The sequence below is a fragment of the Theropithecus gelada genome, chromosome 4 (genome assembly GCF_003255815.1).
Source record: "Theropithecus gelada isolate Dixy chromosome 4, Tgel_1.0, whole genome shotgun sequence".
Classification (NCBI taxonomy): domain Eukaryota; kingdom Metazoa; phylum Chordata; class Mammalia; order Primates; family Cercopithecidae; genus Theropithecus; species Theropithecus gelada.
In genome coordinates this window covers 2,748,264-2,772,077 of record NC_037671.1, presented here as the reverse complement: position 1 = coordinate 2,772,077, position 23,814 = coordinate 2,748,264, and the positions used below count along the sequence as shown (strand labels likewise).

Genomic DNA, 23,814 nt, shown 5'->3' with positions numbered 1-23,814 from the left:
ACAATCTGCAATGCATTGGAAGGAAAAACTGAGAGGCTTATATATTTATAAGAGGTATTCCTACTATATATTTGTAAATTTTCCACAGTGTAGGAATGTCCAGATGCCATTAAAAAAAAACAGACTAAGTGTATTTATTCATTTATCTATTTTTATTGACATTGTAATTGTATAAATTCAGATGTCTTTTTTTTTTTTTTTTTTTTTTTGAGATGGAGTTTTGCTCTTCTTGCCCAGGCTGGAGTGCAATGGCATGATCTAAGCTCGCTGCAACCTCCATCTCCTGAGTTCAAGCAATTCTGCTGCCTCAGCCTCCGGAGTAGCTGGGGCTGGGATTACAGGCATGCACCACCATGCCCAGCTAATTTTTCTATGCTGTGTAGAGACAGGGTTTTGCCATGTTGGCCAGGCTGGACTTGAACCCCTGACCTCAAGTGATCCTCCTGCCTCGGCCTCCCAAAGTGCTGGGATTACAGTACTGAGCCACCTCGCCCAGACTTTTTTTTTTTTTTTAATGGAACCCTTCACAAATGTGTGTGTCATCCTTGAGCAGGGGCCATGCTAATATTCTGTGTGTCCGATGCCACTTTTTTTTTTAGACGGAGTCTCACTCTGTTGCCCAGGCACCTGCCCCCATCCCCAGCTAATTTTTCTTTGTATTTTTAATAGAGATGGGGTTCCACCATGTTGGTCAGGCTGGTCTGAAACTCCTGACCTCAGGTGATCTACCCGCCTCTGCCTCGCAAAATGCTGAGATTACAGGCATAAGCCACCGCGCCTGGCCTCAGATGCCACTTTTAAAGAGAAAAGGCAGTCTGCATGGATGGTGGAGTTCTTTGTTTTTTGTTTGTTTGTTTGTTTTTGTTGTTGTTGTTTGTTTTTTGAGACAGAGTCTCACTCTGTCACCCAGGCTGGAGTGCAGTGGCACAATCTCTGCTCACTGCAACCTCCATCTCCCAGGTTCAAACAATTCTCCTGTCTCAGCCTCCCAAGTAGCTGGGACTACAGGTGCCCTCCACCACGCCCGGCTAATTTTTGTATTTTTAGTAGAGGTGGGATTTCACCATATTGACCAGGCTGGTCTCAAACTCCTGACTTTAGGTGATCTGCCTGCCTTGGCCTCCCAAAATGCTGGGATTACAGGTGTGAGCCACCACGCCTGGCCTCTTTGTTTTTTAAACTCAGTACACATCTTAGTATTCTAATATATTGTCTCCTAAATGAATTTTTATTTATTTAAAATTTTTATCAAATTTATGCAGATAAGTAATCTAAAAAGTCAAATAGTTCTAGAAGACATAACAAAAACTATAGTCCGGTACCAACCCCTAATTCTCTGTTCCTAGAAGTAAAAGTATTTCGATGCTCAATTAGTTTTCTTCTTCCTGTTTCTTAATAGGAAGTTATATCAGTCAGGGTTCAGTGCAGGAACTAGAGATTATGCTAGGTAAATTAACAGGAAGACATTTTACTAAGGGTATTAAGAGCTTTTGAAATCTTTAGAAAGGCTGAGGGCGCAGGTTCTAAGCTGGGCTTTATGGAATGATATCCAGAACTATACAGATCTACTAGGTTTTCTTTTGATCATTTGTCTATGAATTTATCACAAATCTGTCAGCAAATTCTACAGAAGTCTATTTTTTTCTCTGCAGTCTAATGTATTACAATTAATCAATTCCCTCTTTTTCTTGGTAATATCTTTCTGTAACCAGGTAAAGGAATTTTCTTAATTCCTGAGGTTTTGGCCCCCCCTTTTTTTTTTTTGAGATCCACTGTCACCCAGGCAGAAGTGCAACAGTGCAATCTTGGCTCACTGCAACCTCTGCCTTCTGGGTTCAAGCAATTCTCTGCCTCAGCCTCTTGAGTAGCTGGAATTACAGGCATGTGCCACCATGCCCAGCTAATTCTTTTATGTGTTTTTGGTACAGACGGGGTTTCACCATGTTGGCCGGGCTGGTCTCAAACTCCTAGCCTCAAGTGACCAACTCACCTTGGCTTTGCAAACTGCTGGGATTCAAGCATGAGCCACCATGCCCGGCCTCCAAACCATTTTGATCTGGACCTGTGGATCCCCAGTTCTCCCACACAGCAACCTCCTAGGGTGTCTCTTCAGCATCCTCCTGGGATTTTCATTCTCTTCGCTCTTTGGAGGATCCCACATCTTTATCTCTCTTGATCTAATCCCTTACTTTGATGGAACTTCCTAAGGTAAGGGGTAAGGGAGGGTAATTTTTGAAATTTCGTCTGAAAATGTCTTTTATATTATTATTACATCTGATTAACAGTTTTACTGAAAATAAAATTCCAAGTTGTAAAATTTACACCTAAATTAGGAAAGTACTGCTCCGCTATCTTCCAGCTTCCAGAGCTGCTATTGCAAAGCCCTCAGCTAGGCGTTATGGTGCACACCTGTAATACAAGCACTTTGGGAAGCCAAAGTGGGAGGACTGCTTGAGCCCAGGAGTTCAAGATCAGCCTGGGCACCGTAGTGAGATTTTGTCTCTACAAAACATAAAATAAAATTTAAAAATTAGCTGGGCATGGTGGTACACGTCTGTAGTTTTCAGGAGGCTGAGAGGGGATGATCCCTTGAGCCCAGGAGTTCAAGGCTGCAGTGAGCCATGATTGTATCACTACACTCCAGCCCGGGTGACAGAGTGAGATCCTGTCTCACTGTTTATTTTTATAAAAATAAAAATAAAAAATAAAGAAAAAGAAAAATAGGAGAAACCTCTATACCATTTGAGTTTTGATCTTTTTTATGTGACCTGTTATTTTCTTTTTGTCCAATTTGTGATTTTCCTTTTTGTCCTCAGTATTTTTAAAATTATGATACTATACCTTGGATTTCATTCCTTTTGTTAGACACTTCTGTTAGACACTTGATATCTATGTCTGTCTCACTTTGGAATCATATCTCTCAGGTCTGAGAGAAGTTCTTGAATTATTTCTTTGATAATTTCATCCCTTTTGTTCCCTCTGTCTATTCTTTCTAGAAATCCTCCTATTCATCCAGATTATCTAATTTTCATATATTTTCTATACCATCTACATTTCTTTTCCTTTTTTTTCTTTTGAGACAGTGTCACCCAGGTTGGAGTGTAGTGGCACTATCTCGGCTCACTCCAACCTCCACCTCTCCTGGGTTCAAGTGATTCTCCTGCCTTAGCCTCCCAAGTAGCTGGGATTACAGGCACATGCCACCACTCCTGGCTAATTTTTGTATTTTTAGTAGAGATGGGGTTTCACCGTGTTGGCAAGGCTGGTCTCAAACTCCCTAATCTCAAGTGATCAACCCACTTTGGCATCCCAAAGTGCAGAGATTACAGGCCTGAGCTACTGTGCACAGCTCCATCTACATTTCTTTATCCTTTGCTTCTTTTTAGAAGATTTCTTCAACTTAAAAATTTTTATTTAACGATGTGTTCTTTTACCATGGAGAGAATATCGTCTCTTATGTTTACAAAAATATTAATTGCACCGGATTTTATTATTTGGCTCTTTGCATTCTCTAAATTTCCTCTTCATTTTTTTTTTTTTTTTGAGACGGAGTCTTGCTCTGTCGCCCGGGCTGGAGTGCAGTGGCCAGATCTCAGCTCACTGCAAGCTCCGCCTCCCAGGTTTAGGCCATTCTCCTGCCTCAGCCTCCCGAGTAGGTGGGACTACAGGTGCCCGCCACGTCACCCAGCTAGTTTTTTGTATTTTTTAGTAGAGACGGGGTTTCACCGTGTTAGCCAGGATGGTCTCGATCTCCTGACCTCGTGATCCGCCCGTCTTGGCCTCCCAAAGTGCTGAGATTACAGGCTTGAGCCACCAGGCCCGGCCTTCTTTTTTTTTTTTTTTTTGACAGAGTCTCTCTATTGTGATCGAGGGCAGTGGCTTAATCACGGCTCAATGAAGCCTCAACCTCCCGGACTCAAGTGATCCTCCTATCTCAGCCTCCTAAGCAGCAGAGACTACAGGTGCACGCCACCGTGCCCGACTAATTTTTGTATTTGTGTGTAGACACAGAATCTCGCCCTGTTGCTCAGGCTATTCTTGAACTCTTGGGCTCCAGCGATCCGCCCAGCTTGGCTTCCGAAGGCATTGAGATTACAGGCGTGAGCCACCGCAACTGGCTTTATATTCCTTAATTCTTGTGTTTTCAATACATGTCTTTCATGTCAGTGGTTTTCATCCCACAATGACTAGGTTCTTATCAATGTATTGCCTCTCAACCGTAAATGCATCCTCTTAACTGCTCTGTATTAATGAATTAGGCGGTTCTCCTTCGCAGCCAGCACAATATCAAGCTTTCTCAGTAGAGGGCGCCGGAGGGACACTGCCGGAGGAAAGCGTTTCTTCTATCTCTGGTTCCGGGAGCTACGGTTTGTGATTCTTGTTGCTCCTGCGGCAGGGCCCATCAATGGCCAGGTGGGAGCATCCGGTGGCCTCTGCCCCAGCTGCGTGCTGACAGCATGCGTTCCCCCAGCGAGCTCGCCCTGACGTGGACGCTGCCTGCCCCAGGCCTTGCATGCAGTGAGTGGGCTCCCGATGCGGCAACCCCCCAGTTTCCCGCTTGCTCACGACTGTGCATAGGCTTTGGCCTGGGCATCCCAGGGAAATAATCTGGCACCCGGTGGGCACATGCACACTTTCTGCCGCGAGTTCTGAATCCAGCTTTGGGGTGGGGATGCTTCCACGTGTGTCCTTCTTTGGGTACTCTGCCTCGGCCCTATAGCATTCTTTGGAGTTCTCTGCACGTCTTTTTAGCTACTCCCTGTTAGGGTCAATAATTCTTTCTAATAATACATTTTCTCTGCTCAGATTGGGGCTTGGGCTTTGTGAATGATACAGTAATCCTTGGCTTACTTACATCTTAAGCTGTTTGGAAACTCCAGGTGTGTGTGCTGGGGGTGGGGGGAGGTTTCAGTGGGCTTTGCCGTAGTGCAACTGGGCCGAACTGTTTGTCCGGAAGACCCTTGAATTAGGGTCCAGTCAGGTGAAAGAAAAAAAATCCAGATATTTAAACAGAGGTAATTTTGTTTTGTTTTGTTTTGTTTTGTTTTATTTGAAAAGGAGTTTCACTCTGTTGCCCAGGCTGGAGTGCAGTGGGGCGATCTCGGCTTACTGCAATCACGGTCTACCAGGTTCAAATGATTCTCCTGCCTCAACCTCCCAAGTAGCTGGGATTACAGGCACCTGCCACCACACCCAGCTAAGTTTTGTATTTTTAGTAGAGTCAGGGTTTCACCATGTTGGCCAGGCTGGTCTGAAACTCCTGACCTCAGGTGATCCACCTGCCTCGGCCTTCCAAAGTGCTGGCATTACTGGCATGAGCCTCCGTGCCCAGACAGAGGTAATTTTGTATAAAGGATTGTTAACCACATATTGAGATCTAAAAAGACAAAAAGGGCACTGAGATACCACAGGGGTAGAATGCATGGGAATCAGGAATGGGACAACTGCCTCTCCCTCAGGCCTGGGGAACTGAGGGAAGAGGTCAGGATTATTCAATGGGAGAGTCTGGGAGGATGGCCCCATGGAGTTAGAACTCAGTTCCCTAAGGAGGAGCCTGGCCAGTGAGCCGGTATCACTGAGGCGGTGGGAAGAGGCCCTTGCTGGGAGTAGGGAAGAACCGCAGTTTGGGACCTGCTACTGCTGCTGGACCAGCTGTTGCTGCAGGGCTGAAGATCCTTGGCTGTGGTGATGCCCGCAGGATTGGGAAGCCAACAAGGGAAGGGGGTCCCTTCTTCCTCCAGTGCTGAAACCTCCCTCTACATCTAAGAGGGAACCAGCTGGAAAGGAGAGCGTGGAAGAGGGTTTTAAAGTCCAGTGACAGTAGCTTAGTATCTGTCAGAACCCCTTACCCCTGTGGTCCTAGGTGTTTTTCCTTGTCTGGTCAGTCTCTCCAGAGAAGGTTACTCTATTCATCGGCCTGGGGCAAGTCTGGCTGCTGGAGTTCTCAGAACCAGCTTTGTGGAGGGGACCAGGAAGCCTTACTGTTCCATATGCAGGCTTTTACATAACCTTAAATGACTTTTTCTTTCCTTTATTACTTCTTTTATTTTGTTATTTCTTTTATTATTACTTATTTTCTATTATTATTTCTTCATTATTTTGTTTCGTTTTCTTTTCTTCTGGCCACATAAAGCCAGAAGACCATAGGCCATATATATGTGTGTAATTTTATTTTATTTTTTTCTGGTAGAGCTGGCATCTTGCTATGTTGCCTAGGCTGGTCTTGAATTCCTGGACTTAAGTGCCTTGGCCTCCCAAAGCGCTGGGATTATAAGCATGAGCTATTGTGCACAGCCTTAAATGATTTTCGTTGTGGTTCCCAGGACGTGGCATGGTTCAACGCCTCCAGTGAGCGAACCATTCATTAGGGTAGAATATAGGGGCTCACTCTGCCATGCGCGTTGAATTAGGAGATCTAGGGTTCTAATGGTTTCTTACACAGACCATCAACCTCTGGTTCCAGGCCCTCTTGCACACTCAGTTTTGGGATACTTGGTCTCTCCATTCCTTACTGGGGTTCTGCTATGTGAAATCAGCCTGCTTCTGAGATTCTCCCACAGACATTGTACCTTTAAATTTCTCTTATTTGCTAAGACATTTGTCTATTTGTTACCCATATCTTGGTTTATTCTCTATTTATTTAGATTGTGTAGTCAGTTTCTCCCTCTCCCCCTCTCTGTCTCTCTCCCTCTCTCTCTCTCTCTCTCTCTGCCTCTCTCTCCCTATCTCTCCCTCTCTTTTGTTCTTGTCAGTTCTTGCCTTTTAAAACCCCTTTATCACATTTTGGTGGGATTTCTGCTGGAAGCAGAGATGGTTGTGTTCAATCAGCCACATAAAGCCTGAAGGCCCGGCCAGGCGCGGTGGCTCACGCCTGTAATCCCAGCACTTTGGGAGGCCAAGGTAGGCGGATCACCTGAGGTCGGGAGTTCCAGACCAGCCTGACCAACATGGAGAAACCCTGTCCGTACTAAAACAAAACAAAACAAAAACAAAAAGTTAGCCAGGCGTGGTGGTACATGCCTGTAATCCCAGCTACTCAGGAAGGTTGAGGCAGGAGAATCACTTGAACCCGGGAGGCGGAGGTTGTGGTGAGCCGAGATTGTGCCACTGCACTCCAGCCTGGGCAACAAGAGCGAAACTCGGATTTTAAAAAAAGAAAAAAAAAAAAAAAACCTGAAGGCCCAGTTGAATTTGTAGTGTAGATGTGGTGGGCTCTAGGTGCCCAGCGCAGCTTAGCTGGCAGTATGTAGAAGCGAATACTAGCAAGTCTTTCTTTTCATTTCCGTCTGTTTTCTCTGGCTTGCCTCTGCCCAGGTGGCACTGGGGCCTCTGCTTCAGTGTATGCCTCAATGTATTTCCAACAAGATCCTTTCTTATGGAGATGTAGATGAGACAGCCCAGAAATCTGACTGATGTGCCATGCTATGGAGAGATCTGGGAACAACAAAAGGGAGTTTGCAGTTCTCATTCTATTTTTCCTGGCCTCTAATGATCAGAAGCAAAGCAGAGCCAAAAAAATAGGCTAATTTACATTCCCTGCTGTTGATGCTCATAAAATGCTGCATTTGTATATTGCTGCTGAAAGCACAGACTGCAGAAAGAGTATTGAGGCGGTTCTGACAACAATCTTAAGAACTGTAGAGAGACTCTTTTGCTCAATAATTTTCTCCTTATGTTAAAAATAAAGCTGAACACGGTGGCTCACATCTGTAATACCAGCACTTTGGGAGGCCAAGGTGGGAGGATAACTTGAGTCCAGGAGTTCAAGACCAGCCTGAGCAACACAGTAAGACTCCCATCTCTACAAAAAATACAAAAATTAGCCAGGTGTGGTGGCTCACACCTGTAGTCCCAGCTGCTTGGGAGGCTAAGGTAGGAGGATTACCTCAACCCAGGGAAATGGAGGCTGCAGTAAGCCGTGATTGCACAACTGCACTTTAGTCGGCAACAGAATGAGACCCTGTCTCAAAAATAAATAAATAAATAAATAAATAACATTGGCTGGACATGGTGGCTCAAGCCTGTAATCCCAGCATTTTGGGAGGTTGAGGTGGGAGGACTTGAGTCCAGGAGTTTGCAACCATCCTGGACAACATAGTGAGACCCCCATCTCTACAAAAAGTGAACAGAATTAGCCAGGCATGGTGGTGTGTTCTTGTACCCCTGCTACTCAGGGAGCTGAGGTGGGAGGATCACTTGAGCCTGGGAGGTTGAGGCTGTAATGAGCCGAGATTGCACCACTGCCCTCCAGCTTGGGCAACAGGGCGAGCTCCTGTCTCAAAAAGGAAAAAAAAAAAAAAATTATTGGGTCTGAAATAAAATATACATAATATAAGAAAACAAAAGTAATTTCTAACCCCAATAAATAAAGATGGAGACATTGCTAACATTTTGGTATATTTTCTTCTTTTTTGTTGTTGTTGTTTTTGTCTTATTTTATTTAGAGATGGTCTCCTTCTGTTGCCCAGGCTGGGGTGCAGTGATGCCATCAGCTGACTGTGACCTTGAACCCCTGGGCTCAAGTGACCCTCTGACTCAGCCCCCCCAAGTAGCCGGGACTACAGGCATGTGCCATCACATCTAGCTTTTTTTTTTTTTTTTTCTGAAATAAAAATGAGTTATATTTTGCTGTAACATGAGTTTAGGGACCAGGCCTGCGTAGTTGTAGTCATGCTTTATGATATGGCTGGTGACTCAGTTAACTGCTGGTTCATGAGCTGTAGCAATCCCAAAATGGTTTTCTAAAGGATGCCTGGCTCTGGTGTTTTCACGCTGGCTTCTGTGGAGCATCTCTAAGCAGAGGCTGTGTGGTGTTCTGTCCAGGTGGGAGCACAGGCTGAGTGACTCAGTTTTCATGAGACAATGTATACCTGTTGCCCGCTCAAATGAGTTCTTAAAAAATGGTAATGAGACCGGGCACAGTAGTTCACAATTGTAATCCCAGCACTTTGGGAGGCTGAGTCTGGCGGATCACTTGAGGTCAGGAGTTCAAGATCAACCTGGCTGACATGGTGAAACCCCGTCTCTACTAAAAATACAAAAAATTAGCTGGGCGTGGCGGGTGCCTGTAGTCCCAGATACTTCAGAATCTGAGGCAGGAGAATCACTTGAACCTGGGAGCCAGAGGTTGCAGTGAAACAAGATTGTGCCACTGCACTGGGCAACGGAATGAGACTCCGTCTCAAAAAAAAGGAAAAAAGAAATAAAGCAGATATACAGTAGTCCCTTGGTATGCGAAGGGGATTGGTTCCAAGACTCCTATGTATACCAAAACCCACACATATTCAAGTCCAGCAGTCAGCCCTTTGGATCCCAAATACATGTAAAGTTGGGCCCTTGTATGCATGGGTTTCACATGTCACCATTACTGTGTTTTTGATCTGCATTTGATTGAAAATATGTGTAAGTGGACCTATGCAGTGCAAATCCATGTTGTTCAAGGGTCAACCACATGGACATTAAATTAAGCAAGACATAAACTGGGATGTTAAAGCATGTGCAATAAATGAAAACTCCAAGAAATGACAAAAACGATTAGAGAAAATCAAATGAAGTACTGCTAAAAAGTTTTAGGCAATTTTAACAAAACAGGAAAAACTTTATCAAGTTGATTTTTGCAAAGAAACTGGAACAGGAGCTCCCTCTGCTCACATGTCTGTGCCCCTTAGGAGGGCAGTCCTGAGGAGCCAGCATATAGCCCAGAACTGACGTTAATGCCCTCAGACAGGCTCCCGCTGCCTCCGCGCCTTCCTTCTGTCACTTTCTAAAATCCCAGTCCTAAAACTCTGTTTGATGTTTAGCAGAGGAAGACACATTCAGACATGCGTAATAATGGTAGAAGGCAGAGGTGAGGAGAGCTATGAAAGATGTTGAAGGAGCCATGGGGACTCTGGGGCTACCCCAAGGAGGCTGTGTTTTAAAATGTGTTTACACAGGCCTTTTCCATCATAAGTACATCTTTATTATTATATGTATTTTGGAAAACACAGGAAAGTATTTCAAAAGCAAATCCTAAAGTAGTAAGCCTTAGATCATTGTGAAAGTTAATTTTTTAAAATATTTATTAAATTTAATTAATTAATTTTTTGAGTTATGGTCTTGCTCTGTCACTCGGGCTGGAGTGCAGTGGCACAATCATGGCTAACTGCAGCCTCAACTTCTCAGGCTCAAGCGATCCTCCCACCTCAGCCTCCCAAGTAGCAGGGACCACAGGCACTCGCCATCATGCCTGGCTAATTTTTTCTCATTGTTTTTTGTAAGGACCGAGTCTCACCGTGTTCTCCAGGCTGGTCTTGAACTCCTGGGCTCAAGCAATCCACCCATGTAAACCTCCCAAAGTGCTGAGATTACAGGGATGAGCTACTGTGCCCAGCCAAAGGTTAATTTTATGTGTCAGTATGGTTAAGCCGTGGTACCCAAATATTTGGTCAAACATTATTCTAGATATTTCTACTAAGGTATTTTGTAGATGAGATCAACATTTAAATGGGTGGACTTTGAATAAAGCAGATTACCCTCCCATATGTGAGTGGGCCTGACGTCCTCCAAGGAAGAGGGAATTCTGCCTCCACATTATCTTTAGGCCTGAACTGTGACATTAACTCTCATCTCCAAACCTGCCGGTTTTCCCTGCAAATTTTGGACTTGCCAATCTCCACAATCGTGTGAGCCAATTCCTTTAAATCTCTCTCTCTCACCTATACGAGCTCCTTTGAGCGTGTCTTCTCATCTATGTGAGAGAGAGACAGAGAGAGAGATGTTAGTTCTGTTTCTCTGGAGAACCCTAATACAGTTATGGTTTCATTTTAAAACACTTTTTTTCCTAGTCTTTTCTTTATATCTAGGTGGTGGTTGTTGTTTAGGGTTTTTTTTTTTTTTTTTTTTTTTTTGAGGAGTTGTATTTTTTTTTCACCAATTGCATGTATAATTATGTGTTCCTTAATGTCTTTTATTTATTTATTTATTTATTTATTTATTTATTTATTTTTGAGACAGTCTTGTTCTGTCACCCAAGATGGAGTAAAGTGGCGTGATCTCTGTTCATTGTAACCTCTGCCTCCCGGGTTCAAGAGATTCTCCTGCCCCGGCCTGCCAAGGAGCTGGAATTACAGGCGCCCACCACCACACCTGGCTAATTTTTGTATTCTTAGTAGAGACAGAGTTTTGCCATGACCTCAAGTGATCCGCCAGCCTCGGCCACCCAAAGTGCTGGGATTATAGCATGAGCCACTGTGCCTGGCCTTTAATTCTTTTTAAATAAATTATTATGATACTATTGTCTTCTTTGTTAATATAAGTTTTAATAAAAGTCACTTAAGTGGCTCCCCAATGATGCACAAAGTACATAGTCTATAATTTATAGTTTTTCCTGTTAAATGTTTCTGCTGCTTCCAATATTTTGTTAAGATAGTAAATTGTAATGGACTTTTTTTTGTTTATAAAGCCTTTTACACAATTGAGAATTGGACAGATTCCCAGAAATGAGATGACTGCTTCGAAGTCACAGTCTAAGAGACACAAAGAGAACAGCAGCGACCTGCAGCAAGCTGGGCCAGAGACTCCAGAGGCTGCTGTCGAGGCCTGCTGGGGAGGAAGCCATGGCCAGTGGGGTGGCCAAGAGTGGACACAGAATCCGCCCTCAGCTCCCCACAGCTGCCCTCAGCCTCATGTTTAATCAGGCTCCACTAAAGACCTAGGGATAACAGAAGAGAAGTCCAGATACACTGAAAACTGGAAATGAGACATGGCGCTGTCAGATTTCAGAGGCCCATGCCCCTCCCTGTATGCACCTCCTACGGAAGGCTTCTCTGCCTCACCTTTAGCATGCTCTGAGTTTTGGGGGCCAGCATAACTCCCCAAGATGGGTGGCTCCCTTGAGTGTGCCTTCACTATGCAAAATCCAAGCTCCCAACTCTGTCCTTGTTCTGGTTCAAAGACAGGAAGAAGTTTCCCCACTCAATCCAGCTTTTGGCCCACCTGCTTATCAGGATCTGTCTTCTTCAGGATGATTTAAAATGAGAATGAGCTACTCTCTGAAGGAGAAACGTCCCAACCTATGGCCTGTGACCTCAGTGCCTTATGACCTGTGAGGGAGACTACATGTCCAGCGGAAATAGAAAGCGAGCTCGGTGTAATTTACAATGTTCTAGTAGTCACATCAAAAAGGTAAACAACGACAGGTGAAATTAATTCTAATAGTAAATTTTATTTAACCCAGCATATCCAAAATATTATGATTTTGACAAGTAATATAAAAATTATTAGTGAGACATTTTACTGTTTTTGTACTAAGTCTTTGAAATTTCATGTGTGTCTTGCACTTAGGAGCACATTTGTATTTGGACTAGCCACATTTCACGTGCTTGGTTGCTACATGTGGCTAATGGCTACCACATAGGACAGCACAGACTTACTGCACAGCTTAACTGAGCTGATCCTAGCAACAAATACTCATCTTGCATCACACATGTCTCAAGAATAAGTTATTATTATTATTATTTTTTTTCTTGAGATGGAGTCTTGCTCTTATAGCCCAGGCTGGAGTGCAGCAGCATGATCTTGGCTCGCTGTAACCTCTGTCTCCTGGGTTCAAGTGATTCTCTTGCCTCAGCCTCCCGAGTAGCTGAGATTACAGGTGCACACCACCACGCCTGGCTAATTTTTGTTTTTTTTAATAGAGATGGGGTTTCACCATTTTGGCCAGGCCGGTCTGAAACTCCTGCCCTCAGGTGATCTGCCCGCCTTGGCCTCCCAAAGTGCTGGGATTATAGGCTTGAGTCACCGCGCCCGGCCAATACGTTATTTAGTCTTGAATTACAGATTTCACTGAACATCTACAGATCAGTCTATAATGTCCTTAACTTGCTCAGTGGGGCCAGTTTTCCCCATTCCAAGATGAAAACATGGACAGTACTAAGACTGTTCCGATCTCTCTTAGGTCCTATTGTTATTTTATATTACCAAACACAATGTCAATTCAGAAACTCAATGTCTACCTCCAAAGGTAAGTCTCCTTTCCTCCAGCAAGGACTTTGCAAGGATGGGAAGATGAGAAATGGGGAAACAGGTCCTCAGCCTTATGCATCTGTCCCTCTTCTCCTGTCTTGTAATGGTTTCTAACCCTGCAAGGTTGAGTAGAATGGGGAAGGGTTGGGGGAAGGAGTGGTCTGGGGTGTGGAGCAGGCACAGTTTGCAAGAGGGCTTTGGGACTGGCGGGTGCTTACAGGCGATTCCTCCTCCTTGGGTGCTTCTTCGGAGACTCCTCACCCCAATGCCATGCAGTTACAAATGAGGCTTTCCTTCCACGATTTATTCCTCCCACAACCCCTAGGAATGCAGTAATCACTTCAGCTTCTCTCTGCTGAGGCCCGTTGATGCCTGTAGGTGGCCATGTCAGACAGGATTGGCTCACTCCACATTAACTCGCTTCCTAGCATGCCTCACACCTAGTCTGCTGGAAACACTTACACAGCCTTGCCCTGAAAACCCGGGATCCAGGTCTCCAGTGCATCCTCCTTTCTTACACTCCCACCCCCAGGGCAGAAAACCAGCCTGTCTCCTACTATTAGGTTTGCAGACAAATGTCAGATGCCAGCCCATTGCCGTCTGTCCACTGGGGAGGGGGAGGCTTCATGCTGGACGATAGGAAAAAAGAGTTGAAACTATTCTGAATTAGATGTTTATATACATAAAATGATATTGCTTGACAGCTGAAGGGAACAAGAAAAACTCTGGAGCTTTCTTGATCTAGTGACATGAAAGAAAGATGGGGTCCATGTGCTGTGGCTCATGCCTGTAATCCCAGCACTTTGGGAGGCTGAGGCTGGAAGACACCTTGAGTCCAGGAGTTCAAAGCCAGCCTGGGCAATATGGCGAGATCTAATCTTTATTGAAAAAATAAAAATAAAACATAGCAGGGCATGGTGGTGCATGCCTGTGATCCCAGCTATTCGGGAGGCTGAGGTGGGAAGATTACTTGAGCCAGGGAGATTGAGGCTTCCGTGAGCCATGATCATGTCACTGCATTCCAGCAAATTAAAACAGCTTAAAAAAATTTTTTTTAGCCTTGACTTGAAACTCAGAGACCTTGAGAAAAAAGAAAGAAAGAAGGAAAGAAAGAAAGGAAGAAGGAAGGAAGGAAGGAAGGAAGGAAGGAAGGAAGGAAGGAAAGAAAGAAAGAAAGAAAGAAAGAAAGAAAGAAAGAAAGAAAGAAAGAAAGAAAGAAAGAAAGAAAGAGAGAGAAAGAAAGAAAGAGAAAGAAAAGAACGAAAGAGAGAGAGAAAGAAGAAAAGATGGGACCATTGGTTGCCATGGACACTGTTTCCACAGCTACTTGGCTGTTTTGATTGTCATCACATATTGTTTGAAGGACTCTGCTATGAGAAAAATGTAACTATTTCTCAATTTAACCATGATAGACAATAAATAGATAAAATAAGTTTGAGACAGAAACTATTAAGGGGAAGAACAAGACTAGAACCCAGGTTTTCTGCTTCTTATCTGGTGTCCGTTTTCACTCTGAAACTCACTTAGGGTCACAGAATCACTGACTCACAGATGCAGTGTGACAAAGATAATCAGAAACCAAGTCACCGTAACAAAAGCCCCCTAAAGGCAGGACACCAGCTCACTGCTGTATCCTCAGTGTTGACGTCAGTGTGCTTGTCCAATAATCTGCACTTAATAAATGTGAGTAGAATGAGTGAATTAATTAATTAATGATATAGTTGTTTATAAGTGAGGGAACAAACATCTGGAAATGTTAAGTGAATCACTGAAAGTCATTTGTATGTGTGTGTGTCTGTGTGTGTGTGTGTGTGTGTGTGTATAAAGTGTATAAATACAGACAGGGTCTCGCTGTGTTACCCAGACTGGTATCCAACTCCTGAGCTCAAGCAGTCCACTTGCCTCGGCCTCCCAAAGTGCTGGGATTATAGGCGTGAGCCACCTCACCCAGTAGAAAGTCATTTATATTTTATAGATTATAAGACATATATTTATTTTCACATTTATCATCTCTCGAATAGGGATGCATCTTACAATCAATGCCATGTCATAGTTTAATTCGCTGTGTTTTTCTCTTAGTGAGGCATGAAATAATGGTATGTTTTCCATGAAATAATGGTATGTTTTCCAGCAACGGAGCCTTAGATGCAATGAGGAACGGCAGTTGTTTGTGGATATATGTTGTGTCTCATGCCAGTGAGTGCAAGGAAAGGGGAGGAGGGGGTGACCCCATGGGATGCAACACAGGCCCTTCTCCAGGCCCTCGGAAGTGGCTCTCAATCTCCTGAGAGGCACCCATCTCGCAGAGGGCCACTACCCAGTCATTGCCACTAGGGGGCTTACCAGACATTTCATCAGGAAGACACAGGCAGTCCTGGGGCCTCTCTTCCGACTAGGCCATTTGTTGCCATGGATATTGTTTCCATAGTTGCTTTGACTGTCACTGCATTTCCCCTCATTATCTGTTTTTGCATGCTGAATATATATTATAATCTAATCTTCATACTCATCAATTTAACAATTTTATCATATCTAGATTTTTCTAATGGCCAGTTTTCATCAATTGTGACGTTCATGGCATTTGACTTTATTAGTGACTTCTGCTTTTTAAAAACATTTGCAGTCCCTGTGTTCCAGTATACAATACTGCATTATACCTCAGCTCACTTCACAAATTGGATATCCACTGCAAGCAACTAAGCACAACTAGTGAATACTAATCCAAATGAAAGAATGGGTCTGTTGTGGTGTCAGCGCAAGAGAAAATTCCTCTGCTCCATGGTGCATTAATAGTAGCTCATTTTGCTTGCTGCCCCATTGGATTACATTGTTGGTGGTAAATATCACTGCTGAAAGCTCCATGAATTTCTTAAAGGTCTCCAAAGAAGGTGTGGAACATTGAAGCATTTCACAATGGTTGCATGTACATGACAGCAATATTCATTCGCTTCTGCCAGGCACCTTGAAGGCAAAAGCTATTTACATGGCTCTCCACTGTGTCCTCAGAGCCATGCACAGGCTTATATGTCCTCGGCAAAGATGTGATGGATGATCAAAGGAATCATCCATGCCACCTCCTTTCATGGGTAGAAGGTAGAAGCTGAAAGAGTCTTCTGGGTATAGAAACTCACGAATACCTCAAAGCCAACTTGGTTCAGGGCTGCTGCCTGAAAAGCTCTGGGTGAGGTCCTGAGTTGAAAATAAAACATCTCTGCTTGTGTTCAATTTTCAAATTCTTTTGAGGGTGAGGCCTGAGAAGTTGCAAACATTTTAAAAAGCAGAACTCACTAGTGAAGGCAAATAAATGCCATAAATGTCAAAATTGCTGACACGTTCCCTACCATCCATCGCACACACAAGAATGTTTTTTCTGTATATCTGCGACTTGTTTTCAGACTGGGGGCTCCTCAAGAACAGGGACTGTGTCTGGTTTTTCTTGCTTGGTTCAAAACCCAATACAGATTGAAGGAAAGATCCGAGAGCCTGCCATTGCAAGCCTCAAGAAGAGAAGACTGAAGGATAAAAGTGTTCACACCTATGAATGATTTTTTATAAAGACAGTGCAGAGCAGTTCATCACTTGAGATTCAGCCCAAATGAGATAAAAAGTGAGTGATCCTGGAGCCAGGAAACCTGAGTTTACCTCCCTCAGCCCCCCCACCCCTCCCTGCCACTTACCATTAAAGAGGTTTGGGGACAATTTATTTAACTTCTCTGAACTTCAGTCTTTGCATTTCTAAGACAGGACGATTTTCCTACCTCACAGAGGTGATGTGAAGATCAAAAGAAACCACATATATGACAGCAGCGCAAAGTGCCCCACAAATATGTCATAAGTCTCAGGTCGATTACCCCATCCCTTGGGAAGCCTTCCAGGATCTGCACAGGCTGAATGAGATCCCTTCTCTGGGCTCTGTCCCAAAGCATTCCTTTATTATAGCACTTAGCATGTTGAACTGTAATTGCTAGTTTTCTTGTCCTTGAGGGCAAGAACTACGTCATTCACTTCTGTTAGTCTGCTGTCTCTGTTCCCAAAAGAATTCCCAGCACATAGTAGACAGTTACTAAATGAATCCTCAGCCAGGTGCGGTGGCTCACACCTGTAATCCCAGCACTCTGGGAGGCTGAGGTGGGTGGATCACAAGGTCAGGAGTTCGAGACCAGCCTGGCCAACATAGTGAAACCCCGTCTCTACTAAAAATACAAAAATTAGCCAGGTGTGGTGGCACACGCATGTAGTCCCAGATACTCAGGAGGCTGAGGCAGGAGAATTGCTTGAGCCCGGGAGGTGGAGGTTACAGTGAGCTGAGACCACACCATTGCACTCCAGCCTGGGTGACAGAGTGAAACTCTGTCTCAAAAAAAAAAAAAAAAAAAAAAAAAAGAATCCTGATTTCTTTGTGCTTACCAAGAAGATCAAAACAGAATAAATAGCACCAAAAGAAAGCATACATTTATTCATTTATTCCAAAATGTGTATTTCATCCCATCTAAGATGACATTGAATGCAAGATGCACCATTACTTATGCCCCACTAAGGAAGAAAGAGTGCTACCGACTGGTTCATGATGTGCTATCAAGCGTAAGACACATTTCCATTTTTAAACATTTCTTGTTTGTTTTTTTGTTTGTTTGTTTGTTTTAGACAGTGTCTCATGATGTTGCCCAGGCAGGTCTCTAACTCCTAGCTCTGGGCAATCTTCCTACCTTGTCCTCCAAATGTGGTGGGATTACAGGCCTGAACCACTGCATCCAGTGGACATCTCCATTTTATTTTTATTTTTTTGAGACAGCGTCTCACTCTGTCACCTAGGCTGGGGTGCAGTGGCATGATCTCGGCTCATTGCAACCGCTGCCTCCCAGGTTCAAGTGATTCTCCTGCCTCAGCCTCCCAAGTAGCTGGGATTACAGGTGTGCGCCAACACACCTGGCTAATTTTTAATAGAGACAGGGGGTTTCACTATGTTGGCCAGACTGGTCTCAAACTCCTGACCTCAAGTGATCCACCCGCCTCAGCCTCCCAAAGTGCTGGGATTACAGGCGTGAGCCACCGTGCCCAGCTGACATCTCCATTTTAGATTATGATCCAATGGGGGAGATGCGCATCGTAGACTCAATGAAGCACATGATTATTAAATACCTACTCTATCTCATATATCGTCCTCAAAACCCCTATTCTCAAGGAACTGACATTCTAGTGGAAGGAGACAGACATAAAACAAATAAGTTAACATGTAAATAAGCATAAGTTCAGCTTGTCATCAGCTCCATAAAGAAAATAAATATAGTAATCTGTAGAGACCGAAGAGAGGGGTTTGTTTTAGATAAATCACAAGAAAGGTCCTGAATAGACCTGAGAAATGGCTACGTGTTTTCTAAGGTATCAAACAATACCTCGCTAAGGGAGAGTGTTGAATCACTGTTGCTTCACCAAACGTTCTTGTTTAGAAAGACAAGAGACTGGACCAGAATGTGCATTCACAGACATTTTCAATGAGAGGTGACACTCCCCAAAAGGCATAAATCCTGTTCAGGCACACTCTAGAGGGGTGTGCTTGCTTGCCTGGTGTCCTCAATTAGAACATATGCAAGTTGGGTTCAGCTGGACCTGGTATGACTCCTTGATGACACTGAAGAGGTCCTTTGAACACCAGACTTTAGAAAGAGAAAAGGAGGATTAGCTGAGTGGGGCTGATGAACTGTATGCATTTACCAGAGGCATGGAATGCATAGACACGTGTGACAACGTACAAGTGTCGTCTGAGTATGAGCGTATTATGGTTTGGGAGTCAACTACCAAATCTTGTAGTTCAGGGTCCCAGGAATGGTTAGAAAGGTATTTCCCTTATTCGTTCAGGCTTCTTCATTTTTTTTTTTTTTCTTCTGGGTGTTTCTGCAGCATCTTCTCCTTGTCTTTTCTATCTTCAATACTCTCCAGAGACCAGATCCTCATGTATATCTCTCTGGGCCCTCAAATGCCAAAACTATACTCTCCTTCCCGGTAGCACCCCGAGGGGGTGGCCTCATTCTGGAGAAAGCTACATGACAAGTTGAAGGAGACTGACTGGGTAAAGCCCCCGTGCCGCTGGCAGAACTGCTGCCACAAAGGGACATGCGTATCTTGGGAATAATTAGTAGAGGCCAGTTGCTATTGACTTTAAGGATGTTCCTTATGCCTTGATCCTATGTACAACTCTGGAATCTTTGGAGAGCAGCAAAAAAGACTGAGATTGAATTTCCCTCTAATCTGACAGGAGCAGAAATTAACGTTTTCTTTCTTTTATTTTTCTTTTTGAGGCAGGGTCTCTCTCTGTTGCCCAAGCTGGAGGGCAGTGACACGATCACAGCTCACTGCTGCCTTGACCTCCTGGGCTCAAGCAATCCTCTCACCTCAGCCTCCCAAGTAGCTGGGACTACAGACATACACTACCATGCCTGGCTAATTTTTTATTTTTTGTAGAGATGAGGTCTCACTATGTTGCCCAGGCTGGTCTTGAACTCCAGGCCTCACACAATCATCCTGCCTCAGCCTCCCAAAGTGCTGGGATTACAGGCGTGAGCCACTGTGCCCAGCTTTTCATTCTTTTTTTTTTTCCCCCCTTTTCTTTTGTTTTTCTTTCTTTCTTTCTTTCTTTTTTTTTTTGAGACAAGACCTTGCTCTGCCACCCAGGCTGGAGTACAGTGGCACAGTCATGGCTCACTGCAGCCTCTACTTCCTGGGCTCAGGCAAGCCTCTTGCCTTAGCCTCCCAAGTATCTGAGCCTACAGGCATGCACTGCCACACTCGGCTAATTTTTTTGATTTTTAATAGAGACAAGGTCTCACCATGTTGCCCAGGCTGGTATAGATCTTCTGAGCTCAACTAATGTTCCCATCTCGGTCTGCCAAAGTGCTGGGATTACAGGTGTGTCATCCTGCCTGGCCAGAAATTAACATGATTGAAAGAAAAGAAAAGCTTTTGATATGCTAGCATTTTTGCATGCATGCTTTTGCATGCTAAAGTTTCTATGCCATTTACAGAGATTTCATGATCTCTTCAATTGCTCTAAGTTGTCTCTAAGGTGCAGAAACTCAAGTACACAGACTTCTCAGCTAGAATTTGTAGCTCTAGCAATTCCTTTGTTTATTGCGCAAACCTAGCATGTACCAAGACCAAAAATTCTGCCCCCTTGAAGACCAAGGCAGACTCTGGAATTCCTTGTGCTTGCCAATGCCCTTTGATGGATGCCCAGCCCCAAACCCCAGCCTGAACTGCAGGAGGAGGATTTTATGGAGATACATTGGACTTTTCCTGCCTGTATATTAACTAAGAGACTCTTCTGTCACTCTTTTTTCCTGCAATAAACTAATACTCATGCCGGTATCTCTAATCACAAAATTCTCCCTTGGCCACTTGCTGCCTCCACTGGGGCAGAAACGGGAGATCATTTTATTATTCTTCCACTCACTACTATGTGTAGCTCCCACATCCTTAAAACCCTGAGCACTGTGTCTTCCCAGATGTGTCTATGGAGGTATTCTCAGAAGTCTGCATGTTCCAGACAGTGTTTATGTGTCATATCAGTTAGGAGCCCATTCAGCTGGAATCACAAGCAGCTCACCTCACTGAGCTCCGGCACACTGCTCCTCTCATACCCGAAATGTCCGGGAGAAGCAGCCCGGGGCTCAGTATTGCCATCGGGCACCCAAGTGATTTCTTCTCTCTGCTCCACTCTCAGCTTGAAGCCTTCACCCTGCTGTGGGTCTCCCCCTGGCCTCAGCATGGCTTGCTGCGCCCCAGGTCTCATATCTGCATTCCAGGCAGAAAGAGGAATGAAGGGGGAAGGGGCAAAGGGATTTCTCCTTGTGAGCTTCTGCCTTTTCATCTGGAAGGGACACCATCCCCAGGAGCTTATGCCTATATCGCCTTGGCCAGAGCTGTATGTCCTCAGCGCACCGGCTGCAAGGGGGACCGAGAAACTGGGTATTTGGGAAATTGGTTTTTTTCAGCTAAGCATATTACCATCACCCCCAAAACTCAGGTTCTCCAAGCATCAGGGAAGGGGAGACTGGAGCTGTTTCTGTCACGTTTGCCTTCAGGTGATAATCTTGAAAATCCCCATCATATAAGCATTTCCTGGACTCTATTGATGACCAATATAAAACCAACATAAAGCTAATAGAAATGATTAGTCGTTACAATTGTCACAGCCTAACAAGAGTAGAACGAGAACTGTCTTAAAATGCAAATGGTGCATTTGCATTAAGTAAGGGCCCAATAATCCCACAGCTAACTGAGAGACTGAAGGTCTTGAGAGAGCTTGTACAGAGAAGATCCGTGAAAGAAGGAAAACATCACGTGGCAAATGAGATTTGAGAAACTAGGCTGTAGCAATCGGTACCATATTAATGTTGGAGCGAAGAATTCTTCAGTAAAGAAATATCGTGCATTACATTAAACTACTGCTGTTATTTCTAACGTTATTGGAACAGTAGAGCTTTAAGCTCTACAAGAGTTTATACTTCATTTTCTGTTTCATATATATTTACTTTTAAGCCAACACGGCGAGTTCTCAAAAAATATCTTTTCCACCTGGGCATGGTGGCCCACGCCTGTAATCCCAGCTCTTCGGGAGGCCAAGGCAGGTGGATCATCTGAGGTCAGGAGTTCAAGACCAGCCTGGGCAACATGGTGAAACTTCGTCTCTGCTAAAAATACAAAAATTAGCCAGGCGTGGTGGTGCATGCCTGTAATCCCAGCTACTCAGAGGCTGAGGAAGGAGAATCACTTGAACCCAGGAGGTGGAGGTTGCAGTGAGCCGAGATTGCACCACTGGACTCCAGCCTGGGCGACAGAGTGAGACTCTGTCTCGAAAATATATGTATGTCTTTTCCTTTAAAGGGGCTTATCACATAATTCTGAGAAACATCAGTTTAATATTTATTTAATCCAATTTTTTCACTTTAATATTTTAATTTATTGTTCTGTGTTTCTGACTCTGTATCATAATAGTACAATTCCATTATTTAACACTGGCGGTGATGCTGCTCATAGTTATCAGTAGTGAGTAAACAATAATCAACTGTCTTCAAATATCTTTGATTCTTTGGTTTTTGTGCTGAACTTCTCACAGAGCTGTTATATCCAATGCCCTGGCCTTGTCTATGGTCTTAGCCATCATTCACAGGTGCATGAATATGGTGCATTTGCATTAAGTAAGGACAAATCTCTTCTTTCAGGCAGGACTTTTCTCTTACTCAGAGATTAGGTCTGGACTTCGTGTCCTCATTTCACACCGCGATTGATTAAGAAGAGACTCGTTTATTTGCTACGGTGGCCAGTCCCAGACAGGTGCTCATAGATATTTTCTGAATGACCAGTTGACTACAACCTGTAAATGTGACCCTTTGGCCTGCGTGGTAGGAGAATGCAGGTATAGTCCTCTTAAGAGATAAGTTGTATCCTTCAGCTTACAGGTAGACTGAAATAGACAGACTGGGAGACACAGAGTGTTGAGCTCATGCTAGGCACTTAATAAATATTTTGTTAAGGCCGAGCGCGGTGGCTCATGCTTGTAATCCTAGCACTTCGGGAGGCCAAGGTGGGTGGATCACCTGAGGTCAAGAGTTCGAGACCAGCCTGGCCAACACAGTGAAACCCCTGTCTCTACTATAAATATAAAAATTAGCCAGGCGTGGTGGCGTGCGCCTGTAATCCCAGCTACTCCCGAGTTTTTTTGTTGTTGTTAAATGAATGAATGTAGAGATATGACCCAGACAAAAATAGATAAAATTTGCTTTATTGATTTTTTTTTTTTTTTTTTTTTTTTTGAGACGGAGTCTCACTCTGTCGCCCAGGCTGGAGTACAGTGGCCGGATCTCAGCTCACTGCAAGCTCCGCCTCCCGGGTTTACGCCATTCTCCTGCCTCAGCCTCCCGAGTAGCTGGGACTACAGGCGCCCGCCACCTCGCCCGGCTAGTTTTTTGTATTTTTTAGTAGAGACGGGGTTTCACCGTGTTAGCCAGGATGGTCTCGATCTCCTGACCTCGTGATCCGCCCGTCTCGGCCTCCCAAAGTGCTGGGATTACAGGTTTGAGCCACCGCGCCCGGCCTGCTTTATTGATTTGATCAGACTTAATGGATATCTCTTATATCTGAGCTGTGTATAATTCCTCGAAACCTGGCAGATAGGTAAAGGCGATTGTCCGGAGGAAGTAAACAAGGCCAGGCAGAATTAGGAGACACTCAGAGCAGATGAGCATCCTTCTGGGTGTCCTCCACATGCTATTCCAGGGGCCAGCTGCCTTCCTCATGTGGTGGTCCCAGGGCTCCAGACTGGGGTGGAGAAGGGGAGGCCTGAGGACACATCATGCTGCATGGTCTTGCAGAGGCGGACAAGGGGTCTGCTTTTTCTAGAACCAACTGTAGTCACTGCTGGGGTCCTCTTTATGGTGTACTCTAGTCCATGACCTGGGGATGATAAATAACCCTGGTGGATGGATTTAATGGAGGCAGGAAACACTCTTTCTAGGGAGGAAGAAAATGGTTTGCTTTTAAGACTCTGTTCTTCTCTTAACCCTGGTGGTTTGTAATTTATCACTGCTGCCCAGCCTGTTTCCCCGGCTCTGGGAGTCTGCTAGATATCACTGTTTTCTTCAGATTCTGACACTGATGATTAGAGATTAATACTTTCTTTTTTGTTGTTGTTGTTTTTTGTTTTTTGTTTTCTTGTGTTTTTTTTTGAGACAGAGTCTCGCTCTGTCGCCCAGGCTGGAGTCCAGTGGCCGGATCTCAGCTCACTGCAAGCTCCGCCTCCCGGGTTTACGCCAT

General features: G+C 44.4%; 1 non-coding gene across 1 annotated transcript; it reads right to left on the bottom strand.

Annotated features, from left to right (window-relative positions):
• Positions 1 to 508: 508 nt before the first annotated feature.
• LOC112623940 lies at positions 509 to 610 on the bottom strand. The gene has a single exon (XR_003119282.1). It is a non-coding gene; the product is annotated as a U6 spliceosomal RNA (small nuclear RNA).
• Positions 611 to 23,814: the final 23,204 nt, after the last annotated feature.